Source organism: Triturus cristatus, chromosome 5_1 (assembly GCF_964204655.1).
Source record: "Triturus cristatus chromosome 5_1, aTriCri1.1, whole genome shotgun sequence".
NCBI classification, from domain to species: domain Eukaryota; kingdom Metazoa; phylum Chordata; class Amphibia; order Caudata; family Salamandridae; genus Triturus; species Triturus cristatus.
In genome coordinates this window covers 451,102,395-451,120,589 of record NC_140587.1, presented here as the reverse complement: position 1 = coordinate 451,120,589, position 18,195 = coordinate 451,102,395, and the positions used below count along the sequence as shown (strand labels likewise).

The 18,195-nt window shown below is 45.8% G+C and overlaps 1 protein-coding gene across 1 annotated transcript in view; it reads left to right on the top strand.

Annotated features, from left to right (window-relative positions):
• CIBAR1 (CBY1 interacting BAR domain containing 1) overlaps positions 1-18,195 on the top strand; it is a 372,093-nt gene that overhangs the window by 334,598 nt on the left and 19,300 nt on the right. The gene's annotated exons all lie outside the window — the stretch shown is intronic.

Below are 18,195 nucleotides of genomic sequence, written 5' to 3'. Positions count from 1 at the left end.
CTAAGAGAGAGAGAGACTAAAATGTGTGTTGATTTCAATGACACAATAGAATATTTAAATACTGTGATCTGATAAATTAAATTAGTACAATAAAATCAAGTTAAAGAGCACTCTATAAACAACATATGCAGGACTGGCCCCCTACTATAAACATCTACCAACTTTTACCCTCTCATCTTCCTGCTTTAGGTTATTCATTGCACTGCACAAATATGGTTGTTGTACTCCATTCCATACTTACCAACAACAAACATTCTTGCAAGGAATGAACATTATGCCATACTTGATAATTCTGCAAAACAACTTACAGACTTTAGATCTATGTGCAGCACAGATCATATATTCCATCAAATAGTAGATGATGCAGAACACGTTATAGACCGAGGCCATTCTTGCCATCTCATTCTCCATGACCTAGGAGCAGCATTGACACAATCATTCCACCACTTGGGGTGTATGGTGTTGAATGGGGCAGTACTCTGATGTTTCTTCTCATGTTTATATAACCCATCCCTGTAAATAAGAACGTTTAACTCACTCTTTCATCGGGTGTACAGCCACAAGTTCACCTATGTATGTGTGTGCTATTTATATAGCATAGGGTGGAGCACTGTCTGGTGTCCAAGGTAAAGAGACAGTCCATGTATGATGGGATGAGTAGCCGGTTTCAAAGAGGCCTTGCCAAAAGGCATTGCACCTCTTCCTAAGGTTCTTCTCTCTATCTTTTCTTGTGTGAAGATAATTTGTAACCTACAAGTCACACATGTTGAATCCTAAAACGTACACTTTTCAATGAACTTGAAATCACTCTATACATGCAGTCACACTTTTGTGTTAATGAAGTTCATAGTAACTAATCGTGGCCCCCATTTTTTTCTGAATGTTTTGTGACACATACGGCCGGTGCATACATTTCTTTCCATGACCATACACCAGTTCTTGTTCGGGCACCAGAATGAATTGCTGCTGTCTTTGGGCTTCCCCACATTCAAGCAAATAAAATCAAATAAGTAATTTTGGTAAGATCCTTTCATCCTGAATATGGGGTCAGACAGATGGGGATTTCCAGTATAGCAGTCAGTAGGTTCCCCATCTTGCTCCAGATCCTTTGGCCTTTGGGACATTTTCAGAACATGTGGGAAGGCGGCAACCTGGCCACACTTTCTCAGGCATATGTCGGTGTGTATTTTTCCAAGCTTCACCAGTGCATCCTGCCTGATACATTGTGTGTAGAATTTTTGCCTGTACAAGCTGAAAGTCTGATTGCATCACCACCTTCCTGATATACATTTGTGAAATTCAATCCAGGGCTTCTAGTGGGCTCAAAGCACACTTCCATTTCAACTTTAGGCAGTACAGTGTATATGGATGTGTTGCTGTGCTCTCTAGAGTTCTGTAAATTGTCGAACCCACTTCTTTGTGTAAGGGCTCAGACTGTACCCCAGCTTCTAATGGAGAATAGTCAGATATTTAGACGCATATAGGGACATATTTATGAAAAACATGTTTTATTTCAAAAGGCCTCAGACTCCACCAGTGCAAAACTCAGCACAGCATTGGTGAAATTATTTTATGCCTGTGGGATACAAAACCTCACCCAACTTAAATATCTTAATAATAGTTAGGCTGAAAACAAAACCTAAACAAACAGTTGTGCAAGCGAATAAACTATTTCAAGGTTTAAGCAAACACTATACCATTAGACCTACAGTAAACGTTCCTGTGATTTCTGTAGGAGATTGAAAGCATAAGTAAGAAAAAGTAGCATAGGAACCAAGTTCTGCAAAGACAGAATTTGAACTCTCAATTGAGATCGAGGAAAGAGTGAGCCAGAAAAAACTAGAAGTTGTACAGGCATTGGAAGGTGAAATAAAAAGCACAGTTTCACCATATCTGATAAAAAAGGTCCTTTTTAGAACAATAACGGAAGCAGTTTTAGAATTTTACAGATACAGAAGAACTAAATTACTTCAAAAAACATAGCAAATTTTTCATTGAAATCAATGTACCCAGATAATCAAAAGCATTATTATAATCCAGTAACACACTGGTTACTGCAACAGTCACAAATGGGAAGTGAAAAAGATTTGCAAACATATCTGAAAGTTCATTATCTGAGTGCAGGACAAACCCCCTCCAGAAGCACTACTGATCTTTGGGAAGAAGATTGAGAAAGGGTCAACAACCCAAAGACTAACGTATGAATGATAGAAAACCAGAGGAGGCTATGGCACTTCTTATCAAAATGACCTTTCTTCCCAAAACAAACGCAGCTACTTTTGAAAGTATTATCATTTGTACCAACTCAACTACATAAAAAGTACAATTGAAATAGTCAGCTGCTTCAGAAGATGCAACCCAAGATTTATTTCAAAGGAAAATAGTACCAGGACCAAGAGGGCAATCCAGTATTTAAGCAGTGATCCACCCACTGGCCACCTCCATGCAATTTCACCTGAAGTAATAGCCTTCTAAAGGGCAGTACTTAAATACCTAGACCAATTGGAAGACCAATAGAGATTAGACCTACTAGATCTTGCTAGAAAGCAGTTTGATGATAAAAGAATGTCAAAGCAAGAATGGGCAGTCATAAAACTAGAACAAAAAAGATGGAGCATTAGAGGCCCAGGACACCCAGGCATTTGAAAACATGGTATGTGGCAGCTGATTAGCTACCAACATTATTACAAGCTTATCTCAAACCCTACTTGAGAGATACAAATAAATATTACACAGGTACTAAGTGAATGTTTCCAATGAGTGGGGTTGAGCCCAAAAGAGTTTTCAATACCTCAACAAACCAAAAGTATCTGAATGTAATTTGATTTTTGAGCCCTTATCCAAATATATAGGATTTGTTTCTGGAATATTTTATACTAGATAAATAGAACATTAAAGACAGTACTAATCTGATTAACACAAATAAAGTATAGACAATTGATCTCCGATGTTAGACTTTGATCACCATGCATATTGAGGTGCTATAAATGAACATCCCATTTGAAGCAGCACTCGAGGATTTAGAATTGTCTAAATTTTAAAGGAGGACTGTACAGTGTTCCACTTGTATGCATTCTTAAATTGGCAGATATTTACTGATAAAAAAACTTGTTTGTGACAGAAATTTTACCCAAATCAAGACACAGAAATGGTCTGTGTGGTAGCTCTACAGATCAAAAATTTGCTCAAAGCACAATAACAAAATGAATGGGAATATAACATAAATCCATACAGTACTAATGCTGATCTGTGAAAAATGTATAATAACAAACTCCTAATGTGGAAGATTGATTGGAATAATTACACTTGCGGCATAACACTCTATCTAAACACGTCCCTTTGGCACTCATGTGATATCATTGAGATTTTCTTCCTAGATCTGAAAATGAAAATTTGATGGAAGCATGTAGTCACAACTGACCGAAAAACACTCATTGTTACACTATTCCAGTCTTCATCCTATGAACCGAAAGAATAATCTACTGTACGAACAATTTTTTTAAAAAAATAAGAAAACATTGTTCAGAAGTCTATTTGTCTATTGCTATTAAGTTAATAATCAAACTACAAAACAGAGGCTACCCAGAGAGGCCTTAGAAAACAACAATAAAAAGGAGCATGGTTCGCACCATAGGTAGCTCTCTTACTACATTATGAGAAACAAGGGGATCCGCAATCCTGTGCTGCTGTAAGTAATGCCTTTTTGCAGCGAGACCAGCCTATTTCTACCCTCCTCAGAAACTGGAACTTGAAAAAGATCTAGCATAGGTAAAAAAAAGAAAGAGCCAATCGTCATTGAAGTTGCGAGGTTTAGGTAAGTTTAGGAAGTCCCATTAAAAAAACATAATCAATCTAGCATGAGTCTAATTCGTCCCACCACTTGGAGGTGTACAATGACCCAGGTAACTCCAGGCCATGGAGTCCTTCACCTTCTGCGGAACCAATTCTAATGTTAGTACTGCTTTCCCCGGCAGTGACACCGCAACAGCTCTAGTACCTCAAGATGGCTTTGGACCACATCTTTGGTGCCATGTCAAATACCTCTGGAGTGCTTTCAGGCCCCATGGTTCCTAGGGGACCACACATCGATTTATTGTTAGCAGAACTGCCCTAGACACTGACTGTTTCTAGATATTAGTCCCCTGGCAACCATATTCATACCTCAAATGTTCATTAATCTCTCATACATGTATTCCTATATATATATGTGGCCCAAATGAATGAACACTACAGGATTTATTTTATTCTTCTCCTTTTTATTTTTTTTCTCCTTTATTTATACAGTGAGACAAAGATTCACTAAACAGCTACTTGGCAGACATTTCATATAGTAGAAATTGTCACATAGATACTTAGTCTACACCAAGTTTGAGAAGTCTTACAGTATCATTTTATTTAAAGCATAACCTCATTCATTCTTCCTCAGTCTTCATCACTGTCACTACATTTACTCTACATGTCACTGCAAACACACTCCTCATACATATAAATTATTAACCTCTTCTGTGCCCATGACGAGATAGTCTCGTCATGGAGCACGGTCGCGCTGTGCCCATGACGAGACTATCTCGTCCTGAAACCCGCCCACTAATGAAATGCCCGGCACAGGAGGGGAAAAGGGCGTGGCACAGAAGGGGTTAATACATAGGCAAACAAAGAACATGTCTTGACCTTAATTTCTATAGTAGATATAAACACCTCATTGATTCGCTTTACTTATGTTCACTAATAGGGAATACAATTATGTCATGCATTTCACATATTATATCTTCTTTGTTATTTCTTCTGTATCACATTTTGCTTTGATATTTATATATAACTTTCTTCGTTACTTTTCAACATCAAAATAGTAATTCTCAGGATTGCCACAAACCAAGACTTTTTAGAACTTCTTACGACCCAAAGAATTTTCCTTAAAATGTTTTTACTGAGCCACATATATACAGAAATATGGGCCTGCTTTATCTCAACCTTATAGCCCATTAACCTTACAACTTTCCCAATTACTCCTTATAGCCCACTTCATTATGGAGATGGTGGCATTTAAAGCTTTTCTACCATAAAGAGAAAGGGTTCAACCAAATCCAAATGACCAAAAGTTCAAAAGACGGGGAAACACATGTTTACAACCAATCACAGGAAGAGCCGGACTCTAACACAAACTGATTTACAACATTAAATGGGGCCTAAAGAAATTCCTAATTACATACCTTTGCCACTACATATTTGGACAATGCTGATATACCTGTGGGGTGGGCAGAGTGCCGACGGTCTTACTATCTAATTGTTGGCCCTTCCCTACAGATGCACCTTTGGTCCCCGTGAGAACAGTGTGTAATCTGGGGGTCAGCTTTAACAAGAAGCTTAACCTGGAATCACATGTAAACAAAGTAGTTAGGAATTGCTACATGCTCATTAGAGGTCTCCGTAAGGTGTTACCACTTTTGCCTCCTCAGGTAAGAGGCACAGTGGCCAGGTGTGGTCTCAGCCGCCTGGATTGTTGTAACGCTCTGCTGCTGGAGTCTCAGAGCTATTTGGTCTCGCGGCTCCAGAGCATCCAGGCGGCAGCAGCAAAGCTTGTTTTAATGAGAACACGTAGATCATCAACTTCTCGGGCATTAGCTGAACTGCACTGGCTCCCGGTGAGACAAAGGAGACTGTTCAAGTCCTTGTGCGTTGCTTTTAAAGCACTCCACGGGCTTGGACCTAAACCGCTGCAACGTAGGTTTAGTTGGTATGTACCTGTACGTAGCCTGCGCTGTTCGGCACCTAATTTGGTAATAATCCCAAGGATAAAAAGATCTACCATGGGTGGACGAGCGTTCGGCGTAGCAGCCGCGCGCTTGTGGAACAGTCTTTCCCCGGAATTGAGACAAATACAGGATTTGCTGCTGTTCCGCAAGCAAGTTAAGACCTGGCTCTTTCCTGGAGCGTAACCAGCTGGCCGGCTCAGTTTGCAGTTTGCGCTTTACCTTCTTTTACTGTGTCTCAGCGCCAGGATACCCGTAGGGTAACAGTGCGCTTTATAAATGTAAATACATACATACATACCTGTTAGACACAGTCTTTAGACGGATAAAGGAATTTTATTTAAAACTAGCCTGCTGTGCTCTAAAGCTGTATCTTTGCCTCCTGCTCTCATATATTCTTCCAAACACTATGTGTAAATGAGATAGAAACAAGCATGTCACTTAGGTTTGAAAGCTCACAGGGTGATCTCTGTTTCACATTAGGGACAGAAGGTGATTATGAATGCATCAACACTTGGTAGAGACTCCTATAAGGTAAACGAAATGCAGTGGCACCTGATAGAACTTCGATGGTCAATATTTCATATATATGTGGCTCAGCAAAATATGTTTATGAAGTTTTTTTAGGTCGTGAACAGTTCTAAAGTGTCTTGGTTTTTGGCAGTCCAAAGGAAGGCGATTCATGCTGCCAGAATGTGTGTATATTTGATGAAAAGGCAAAAGTGTATATATAAAATGAACAAACGGATGTTAAGGTGACAACAAAGAAGAAAGCGGGTTCCAAAAATGTTTTTAGGAAACTATTGTACCCCCTAATAGTAAATACATAGAAACGGAAAGGGATATAAAATTCATGATAAAGTGTTTTCAGGTGGTTATTTGAGATTTGTTGTGTCTTATGATGTATCCATAACCACTGTTTTGATGTTAAAAAGTAACAAAGAAGATCATATCCAATAGCATGGGAAAAATTGATACAAATGGAATAACAAGGAAGATATAATGTGTGAAAGGCGGGAAATAATTGTATTCCCTATTAGTGATCATATGTAAAGAGAATTGATGAGGTGTACATATCAACTGTAGAAATTAATGTGAATTTTGAAGGCCTATTCTTTGCCTATGAATTAATATTTATTAATTAATATTTTATATGAATTGGGGAATGTGTTGGCAGTGACACGTGGAGTAAATGTTGTGAGAGTGATGAGGACATGCAATTATAAATAGGGGGTTTATGTTTTAAGCAAAATGATACTGTAAGACTTCTCAGACTTGATCTAGATTAAGTACCTATGGGACAATAAGAACATTTATGCATGGGCTGTTTTCTACTATATGAAATGTTTAATAAGTAGATGTTTAGTGTCTCTTTTAGTCGCATGAGAACAAATAAAAAGGAGAAAAATTAATTCTAATGTGTTTATTCATTTGGGTGTGTGTATATATATAATATATATATATATTCACTGAAAAAACCATAGGTTTCACACATGTTATAGTTAGCTGGACATTTTACTGATAAAAAACCAATGAAATTCCCCCGTTATAGTTACTGTAGGCAACTATAACTCACGCGACCGCAATCCTCTGCTGATGCTAATACTGTATTTAGACACTTATTTGCCCATGTCTTCTTCCATTAAATTTTAGCTATACATATATTACAAATATTTTTTTTTCATAAAGACACATATGTCATCAGCAGAGGATTACGGTCGCGTGAGTTATAGTTGCCTACAGTAACTATAACGGGGGAATTTCATTGGTTTTTTATCAGTAAAATGTCCAGCTAACTATAACATGTGTGAAACCTATGGTTTTTTCAGTGAATTTGCAAGGTTTTTTAAATGCCAATTCCTAACTATAACGTGTGTGAAACCTATGGTTTTTTCAGTGAATTTGTACGGTTTTTTAAATGCTAAGTTACTTTACGCCATTTGTGGCGTGCGCGCCCACTTAACGCAGTTGGTTCCGTGCGCGCACGGTGCGCTTCGCGCACCGTGCGCGCACAGTGAGCACGCGGTGCGCTTCGCACACCGCGTGCCCACGTTACGCTAGATGGGCCATGAACGCACGATGTGCTTCGCGCACCGTGCGCACATGGAGGTCATATGATGAGCATCGTTGTGACAGGTAAAATATATGTTTTGTTTATCTCTGATGAGCCATGCACAAAAGGAGCCCTTCGGGCACCTTTTGCACACGGGGTGGGGAGAATGTGGATATTTTTTTTTTATTATTATTATTTCTTACCGTACGCGTACGGTAAGCGTAATCGGCGAAATTTTCGAAAAAATTAAAATTGCCTTTTTTCACTTGGGGGATCGTTGGGGACTCCCTCGACATGGCTAGGTGCTTGGGAGCTGTGTAAACAGCCCCTTTACATGATTTGCACTTTGTTTTTCAACCCCCTGTCAGAGTGCGAGAGAGAAAATGGCGGCCGCCGCTTCCTGGTTTCGACCGATTCGAATGTTTACTAAGATCTAAGGGCCAATCAGAATCGCGCTCGCGCACGCCACCGTACGCGTACGGTAAGCGCACCGTAAGCGCACCGTAAGCTGGCTCAGATATATATATTGATTTAAAGGCTATTTTCTCAGAATCTACTGAACAGATTTACACCAAACCTACAAAAGGCACTTCCTTGACCTGAGGACTACCTCTCTGCCAAATTTCAAGTAATTCTGTTCAGCCGTTCGGGCTGTAGCTGTGTCTAAAGGTCCTATGGAAAAATGCATGGGAAAAACGCGTTTTGGGACCCCCCTTTTATCTCAGCCCCCGCTTGACGAATCCCCCCGAGACTTTCAGGGTAGGAGCGGAGCGTAGCGCCCCACCTATTTTGAAAACATTGCGAGGATTCGTCAACCGGCGCCAAAGTTATTCAAAATAGAATGTAGCGCATTTCCTATGGAAACGTGGTCCTAACTATAACTACCTACTGGCGACCGCCAGTAGGTAATAATCTTCTCCAAGAACCAAGCACTCACGGGGAAAGGTTTGCTAGTCTTTATTTTGCAAATACACCAGACGCGATTCGAAAAGCAATATTTGGCGGGTGCACCACCCGCTTCCAAGCACCCGCTCGCGAGTGCATGCATATTGGTGCAAAATCACGGAAGCTACGATATATATATATATATATTATATTTATATTTTAGGAACATTTGAGGTATGAATATGGTTGCCAAAGGACCAATTTCTAGAAATACTTATGCCCTGCAAACCATTATTGGGAAGCAGGGGGTACTTCTCTTGAGATAACTAGACGCTGACTGTGCGACTTTAACTTGTCCCAAGGACGGGCTTGACCTCCGGTTCAGGCTCATTGGCTTTAGGTCCATGCCCGTCTTCCTCCTCAACAGACGCCAGCCTCGCTTCCACATTGGATTCCATTGACCTAGGGACTGCCTCTGGTACCGACATCACCTACGCCAGATAAAGTTGCCCGACGCTTCAGATATGGGGTCGACGATGATGATGAATATGATGGTAATGTCTTTGACGGCTACCAGGATGCTAGTGGCCTGGATACAATTTCCAATCCAGCGATGGCTGAAGAATCCACTTTCTTTTCCACAGCCATTAGGAGAGTGGTGGAGCTTCTAGATCTCGCCCTACCTACTACTAAGGTCAAAAGAAATGTCTTGATATGAGTTCTCAACCCAGCACAGACTAGTCAAGCACCACTTCTGCCCTTTAAAGATGCCCTCACTGATATCCTGGCTGGCAGCTGGGCGAAGAGGATCTTGCACACCAGTTAATAGGCAGGCAGGCAGCACAGACCTACTCCAGCTGACCCCAACTTTATCCCAAGGCAACTCTTCCCCTTGAGAGTTTGGTAGTACAGGCTTCCTCCGGCCACCTAAACCCAAATTCGATTCCCATCACAATCCGATGGGAAATCCAAGTTAATGCAAACATTTTTCAAAAGGGGGTTCTCCAATGCCAGTCTCGTTCTCTGGTGCATTAATACTTCATGCCTTATAGGAAGGTACTTGCACACGTTGTGGGGCAGGGTGGTGCACATCTTGCCAGTTGTCTCCCATGAAATAAGATGAATCCTGCAACTTCTTATCTTAGATGGAGGATGCGGAGGAATACACAATTAGATCAGGTCTGTAAATGACCAACTGTCTGAATAGGACAATCGGGACCAATGTGGTGCTTCAATGCCACATATGCATTCAGTCCACTGGCTTTCCATCTCACAACCAGCTGTCCTAAATGAACATTCACTTTGACGGCTCTCAACTGTTTGGAGTGAAGGCTGACTGCCTTGGAAAGAATTAAAGAGCAAGGCCACTGCATGCCTTCTAGGCCTAGCTCTCCCTACTTGGCAGTTTCCTTAACAACAGCGCCCCCTTTTCAAGACTTCAGTAGGGGCTACCAGCAGAGGCCGCCACAGGCCTTCTAGTCTTTGAGGTCAAGGCTGGGGTGCAGGCCACCAGTAATCAGGCCCTCACGAACTACCCCCACCATGAAGCAGCCACAAAACCACTTTAATTTGTCCTTGGCGCCATGTAGTCCCTCATTAGGAGGTTGAGTCACATTTTACCTCCCCAGTTGGTGGAGCATCACATCAGACAAATGGGTGCTTCAGATCATAGAACAAGGATACTCCTTACCCTACCTGGCCAATACCCTCCCCATGCCATTGACACCACAACACCTTCCATAGGACCACTATCCATACTCTGTGGGGAGGTTCAAACTCACTTGGCCAAGTGAGCAATAGGGATCAGGACTGGTTGCTACTCTATTTTCAGGTGCCAAAGATGGATGAAGGTCTTCACCCCATCCTAGACCTTCTCCCCCTGAACATCTTTATCCAGAAGGACAAGTTTAAGAGGCTCGCCCTGGCCTACGTTCTGTCTACCCTGGATCCAGGAGACTGGAGACCCATACTTTCACATTATGTCCTGCAGTCCCACAGGCCTACATAACACCTGTGGTTTCAGGTAGGTCACAAGCACTTTCAGTTCTCGGTGCTCGATTTTGGCCTTATCAGTGCACCTCTACATGATGGTAGTAACCACTGCCCATCTGTGGAGGTGGCGAATACCAGTCTTTCTATACCACGACAACACGCTACTGAAGGTGGGTTCCCCTCGAACAGTCATAAGCCGCCTCAACGCAATGACCAACCTGTTGACATTGTTTGGCTTTTCCACCAATGTGCAGAAGTAACACCTGAATCCTTCACAATTGCTCCCTTTCATCAGAGCCATCTTGGATACATTGCTCTTCCGAGTCATTCCTCCACCTCAACGAGTCCAGGACAGTCAGGCTAGGTCCCCGATGTTTTAGCCCTTGACCTGGATCTCATTTTCCATTTTCTGGGCCTCTTTGCCTCTTGCATCCTGCTTGTGGACTACACCAGGTGGCACAGACATGCTCTACAGTGGGACCTAAAGTCTCAGTGAGCTCAGCACTAAGGCAATCTATGAGACTCTATCCAGGTATTGAAGGAGACTATGAAAGATCTGCAGTTGTGGCTCCTTAACTACAATTTGACTGGTGGCAGACCCCTCTCGCTACCCCACCCAGAGCTAACGGTTGTTGTGATGCATGCATCGATGCTGGGTAGAGAAGGTCACCTGATGTAGGTGGAAATCGGAAGACTCTGATCTCCAGTGGAGGCTTGCCTCCATGTCAACTTGTTGGAGATGCAGGCGAATCGCTTGGCGCTAAAGGCATTCATCCCAACCATCGAGAGGGAATGGGTGCAGATTCTCACGAACGACATGACTACCATGTGGTATTGCAAAATCCAAGGTGGCATGAGGTCATGGGTTCTGTGCCAGGAGGTCCTGCACCTCTGGAAGTGGCTGAACTCTCAAAGCATCTCCCTGATCCCTTGCACCTGGTAGGCTTTTTATGTGCCAGAGCGGACAAACTGAGCCAATGTTGCATAGTGGATCACAAATGGCAGTTACAGTTGGAGGGAAGTAAAGTTTATTATGCGGATGACACTGCAATAGTGGACCATACTAGGGTGGGCCTCCAGAGAGTCTTCAATGCACTCCACAGCTACAACCAGGAAAACTACCTGCAAGTTCGATTAATTAAAATCATTACAATAAAATGGGCATAGATAACCTCCGTCCCTGCACTCTGCAACCCTCCCCCGCAAGTCCCAAGCAACTTGATCCTGCAGCTCATTTATCCTCTCTAGTCATTATTGATTTACACTTGCAGGAGAAAAGAGTGTCTGAGTGTGAAATATTGGGTGTCCCGTCATAAAAAATATTCCATTATTAAAATGCTGATTTGATAAAATTCGAAAGTCCGTAGTCAAATTCATTGGTGGGTGTAATTAGCTATACAATCCCCCCTGCCCGAGTTAGGAACCTGCTTCTCAACCGCTTAGTGCGATAAAGTGTAAAGTGCAGTTTTAAAGTGCAACGTGCTATCCCTTTGGACCCAGTGTTATCCCTTAGCTGCCGGCCAGTGCCCACCAGTAAGATTATTGGTTCGACGGACCAAGATGGCTGCGCGGCACTGAAGCTCTGCCTGACGGCCCAGCCACGATAAGGCTATCTTAGCGGAAAGCTCCTGTCTGCTCACCAAAATGCGGGGAATCTGACTCCTGCGTCCCGGCACTCCAGAATTCTCCATCTTGGCCCTCAGAGTGTGCTGTAGCAGCTGAAATCGCCATCTGCGGCCAGAGGGGGGAGGAGAAAACTGCGGCCTAGTGTTCGGCGGCCGGTGATCCCGGCCAAAAATCAAGGCCGCTCCGCCAGCAGAAATCCCCGCCCGCATCGCTGCTGTGCAGACCCAAGATAGGCGGTGAGTCCTTTGTCGCTGCTCCCCCACTCAGCCGCGCCACCTATCCTGCCGCAGTGTTCCCCCCCACACAGAGCAAATCGGGGTGGTGTATGCGGCGCTCCCGTAACCCCCGGGGGCGACAGTGGTCCTGGCGTTGGGTAGGGAGGCAGCCGCTCTACTGTGTGTGGCGGCGGGGTGCGTGAGTGGATATCGGTCAGCCTCCATTCACTGACATCCGGGAGGCCTTAGTCCCGCGAGGCTTCCCCTGCACGCTGTTCTTTGGTCTCGGCCTCCCGCTGCGTCTCCACATGTCAGCACGACCCAGCGGGCCCTCTCTCCTCCAATAATCGCCAGCCCTCTGCATTCTAGGCTCCAGATCCCTACAGTGGCCTAAGTGGGCCTCCCTCGTTTTGGGCCATCACCGGTTCTGGTCCCTTCAACTGTCACACAGAATTCTCGCTCCTGCGAGCACCAAGCAGCTTTAACCCACACTCTGCTACCCCATGGCCCCCAAACCTATCGAACGTACAGACCCTGCAATAACAGTACTGGTGGCGCACCCCATTCCCATTATCAGAAGCTGCACTTGGGATCATTGCGTCACTGGGGGCTGATTGCACAGATATGGGGAAAAAAAGACCCTAAGCAGCGGCTCCTCACCTTCACAGCTGCTGCGGACAGGACACACGAACAGGGCCCCAACATGGCCAAGGGCAGGCAGACATCCTCAGTTGTACCAGCTACGGGCCCCTCTAACCCGGACTTTCTCTCTGAGCTCAGGGCTGGTTTCAAGTCACGCAACCACAGGTTTGACGCACTTGAGAAATGCCTGGATGCATGTGGGGCCAGACTGGATGTACACGATTGCCGACTGGACAATGCGGAGGGCTGCATATCTGACTTAGAGGATGGGGATGCGCAGTCAACGAAAAGGCTGTAGCGCGTGGAGAAGATTTTGCAGGAAGTCGCAATTAAAACTGAGGACTTGGAGGCCCGTAGTCGCTGCAACAAACTCCGCATTACCAGGATTCCGGAATCCGCCAACACTGGCAGAATGGACACCTTTGTGGAGACCTTATTGACGGACATGTTTGGCAGAGATGCATTCACCGCTGGCTTTGTTGTGGAAAGAGCGCACCGGTGTTGGGGGGCTAATTCCTCGGGAGCAAAGAGGGACCACAACTCCCCCTCCGGGTACAACCAGATCCGTTTTTTAACCGGATTGCTAGTTTCCACCCTTAGGGAGAGAAGAATCCGCTCAGGACTTCCACGGCAAAGGGAAGTTGACTATGTCTCAAAGGGGTTGGAGTGTAGTATGGAATCCTGAGAAAAGCCAAACAGAGGATAAACAACCAACAATTGCTTTAACCCTATGTTCGAGGCATGTGGGCTGCTGAATTCATATCTGTGCATAGATCGCCGCCTAGTGTTTGGTCCGGATGATTGCACATTGTTGTCCTGGAAGAGTCTTCGAAGTATCACGAGATAGGTGACTCCTCCCCTGGACCACAGTGCGCATGGGCATCCTCTCCATCCTTAGATTGTTTTTTTCCGCCATTGGGTTCGGATGTGCTTATCTTAGCTCAAGTTAGGAAACTTCAGTTTAAGGCCAAAAGGCCTTTAGTTTTCGTCGGTACTGTTCCTGTTCGGTGTCGACTAGTTTCTTTAGTGCTTTAGCACCTTCTTCCAGCTTTTCGGATCCGCTTGGTCCGAACATCAAACTTCGATCGACGATGGAATCGAGGACTCCATTCAAAAGGTGTCTTTTATGCCACGCGAAATACCCACACATCGACGTCCACCCGGTATGCAACAAATGTCTCTCACCGGATCACGATGAGTCGAAATGTATGGCCTGTGCCCGATTCCGCTCGAAGAAGACTCTCCGGAATCGACGGGCAGCGAGATTGGAGGCGCCGCAATCGGCGCGAGAGCGTGGAAGACGTGGACTCCAGCCCCGCTTCCGAACACAATTCCCGATCGGAAGACGACGATGAGGTGATCTTTCAGAGAGAAGAAGTCGTCGAAGAGGTAGGAGACTACGATGAGGCCTTTGGGGCCGAGGAAGATAGCTCCACCGAGGAGCTAGGCCCACCCGTCGATACGGAGGCCGAACAAATAAGTCGTCATAAGGCTCCGGTCGAGGGATCGCCTTCGGGCCTTACCCGAGATCAATCTCAAGGTTCTTCGGCCCCGCCTTCAGGCCCGGCCTCGAACATTTTGCAAGAGCCATTATTATCGAAGGCGACTGGATTCCATTCAGTAAAACCGAAACCATCCATCGCACCAGTTCCATCGAAAACGAAAGTGAAACTGGTTGTGATCGGCTCGAAGGCCTCGAAGCCCTCCACTCCTTCGACGCCGGCAAAGGTCATCGGCTCCGACCGCGCAAAAAGGGATTTCGGTGCCGAACTCACCGCAGCGGATACGGGTGCCGAGCCAAAGAAAAAGGCCCTCGGTCCCCACAAGGCACCTCGCCCTCTGGCACCGAAGACATCGGCCCCGACCAACAAGTCTGCGTCGACGTCTAAAAAGGCGGCGCCTGCCAAGTCATCGACTCCAACAAGCGTCGATACCTCCCTTCAGATCGATGACCCCATGACTGCAAAAAAGTCGGGGGCCGCTTCGACGCCTACCTCCAAGGTGCCGACCGGCTCCAAAGAGCCATCTGCGTTCACCGTGCAACAGGTCTCGGCATCGTTGCAACGCATCAAAGAACGGGCAGCCCTCCACTCTACGTCGGGTCCCGACACGCACAAGGCTTCGAAGACACCCTCGACGCCGACCAACATCACGTTTGGGTTGCCGCCGCCCACGGCGCTGAAACTGTTCGAGATTCGGACACATGTCCGCCAAACACAGTCCCCATCCACAGTACAAACAGATCTCAAGCCTTCACAGCCACAATTTATTGACGCCAACACTGGTAGGTTGATTCTCCGCAAGCGGAAAATCACACCAGAGAAGGGATTGGACTCCTACAAAATTCCTCTCAAACACAAATTGCCAGCAGGGTCAGAGCCAGTGCTTCATGAACACTTTCAACCCTTACATCAGGATCCACCCTCCTGTTCTCCTACGCCTTCAGAGGCGGACGCAGTAGAGGACTATGTAGGGGATGATACCACCTACCCTGGGGATATCTATCCTGATGATCACCTGCAAGACCCAGATCAGGCATGGGATGACCCCACAGACCAGGGTACCGCACCAGATACCCATGACACGCAGCTTTATAACTTAAAGACGTCTCCCACAGAGGACACTGCTGCCTTTAATGCCCTCATAGAACGGGCTGCTGCCAATCATGGAGTAGAACTCCATTCTGACTCCGTCGAAGAAGACTTCTTGGTGGACACTTTCGCCTCTTCCGAAAGAACTGTCAAAACTCTGCCCATGTTAAAAGGAGTTCTCAAGCCTGCAAAAGACATTTTTAAAGAAACAACCAGGGTGCGGGTGCTAAACCCCAGGATTGAAAAAAAATACAAGCCTGCACCCGGAGACCCTATGTACATTAGGGGTCAGTTACCTTTGGACTCCATGGTGGTTGCTAATGCTCGCAAAAGAGCCCACTCACAAACAACAGGTGATGCTCCTCCCCCAGACAAGGAGTCCAAGGTGCTGGAGACATCAGGCAAACGGATTGCAGCGCAAGCAGCGAACATCTGGCGCATTGCCAACACACAGGCACTCCTGGCCCGTTATGATAGGTCCCACTATGACACACTAGAGTCACTACTCCAACATTTGCCAGACGAATATAAAGAGGCAGCGGAGCTCCTCATTAGAGAGGGACAACTCCTTACCAATGCATCCATCAAGTGCGCACTGGATGCAGCCGACACAGCGGCGAGGGCAATCAACACAAGCGTCATGTTAAGACTCCATGCATGGTTGAGAATCTCAAGCTTCAAGCCGGAGATTCAGAACAATATCCTAAATCAACCGGTCAACCCAGACTATTTATTTGGCCCTGAAGTTGACACTACCCTCGAGAAAATTAAAAAAGACACTGACACTGCGAAATCAATGGGGGCTCTGCAGACGCAGCAGTTTCGTGGTGGCTCCTTTCGTCGCCCCGGGAGTAGAGGAGCAGCTAGAGGTCAGGGGTCACAGCAGCAATACACTAAAGGAGGCACACAAAGTACCTATGAGAAAACCAACAGAGGTGGATATCGTGGCTCCAGCACCAAGGGCAGAGGACGTGGTTACGGCAACACCAGGTCCTCCCCCAAAAACAAACAGTGACGCCCTCTCCCTGCCCCCCCGACCACATAACACCTGTTGGGGGGGAGACTCCAACGGTTCCTGTCAGCGTGGAAAGCCATCACCACAGACAGGTGGGTCAGGGACATTATCCAGCACGTTTACTGTCTCGAATTAACATCCACTCCACCCAACATACTGCCAAAGCACCGTCCTATGTCCGTAGAGCACTTGGCATTATTGCAGCAGGAAGTGCTAAGTATGCTGCAAAAAGGTGCAATAGAGGTCGTGCCCGTCAACCAGCAGGGGACAGGGGTGTACTCTCTGTACTTCTTAATCCCAAAAAAGGACGGGTCGCTCAAACCTATACTAGACCTGAGACCCCTCAACCGATACATTCTCTCAGAGCATTTCCATATGCTCACCCTACAGCAGGTTCTCCCGCTACTCAGTCAGGGAGACTTCCTAGCCACACTGGACCTGAAAGATGCGTATTTCCACATACCCATACACCCTTCACACAGGAAATATCTCAGGTTCACCATTCAGGGGCATCACTATCAGTTCAAAGTTCTCCCCTTCGGAGTAACAACAGCACCCAGGGTCTTTACCAAGTGCCTCGCAACAGTGGCGGCACATCTACGAAGACAACACATTCACGTCTTCCCTTACCTGGACGACTGGCTTGTTCAGGCAAAGTCAGCCCAGCAATGTGCCAGCCACATGTCCCTCACCATTCACCTTCTTCACAGTCTGGGATTCTCACTAAATTACCCAAAATCACATCTCCAGCCCGCACACGTACGACAGTACCTGGGCGCGACCATAAACACTCTGGCAGCCACAGCTCAGCCGAATTTAGTGAGGATCAACAGCATGCAACTGCTGATCTCAAAGTTCAAACCTCAACACTCCCTTCCTGCGCGAGTGTTCATGCAGTTGATAGGCATGATGGCCTCCTGCATTTTCATAGTCCCGCACGCGAGACTACATATGCGCCCGCTTCAGGAGTGCTTGGCACGTCAATGGAATCAGGCTCACGGGCAATTAAAAGACCTAGTGTTAGTGAGCGGTCGGGCATACAACTCTCTGCATTGGTGGACTCCACAAAACCTTTGCAAGGGCCGACCGTTCCAAGAGCCTGTTCCACAAATAATACTGACAGCGGACGCCTCTCTCCAGGGTTGGGGAGCTCATGTACTCACTTACACAGTGCAGGGACTATGGACAACGCAACAGAAGAAGATGCACATCAACGTTCTGGAACTGATGGCAATCTTCCTAGCCATGAAGGCATTCAAAGTACATTTGTGCAACAAAGTCGTGTTGATCCGGACGGATAACATGACTGCCATGTACTACATACAGAAGCAGGGAGGAACACACTCTCCACAGTTGTCTCATCTGGCTCAGAGCATGTGGAAGTGGGCCATTCAGAGGAACATCTTCCTCATGGCGGAACACCTCC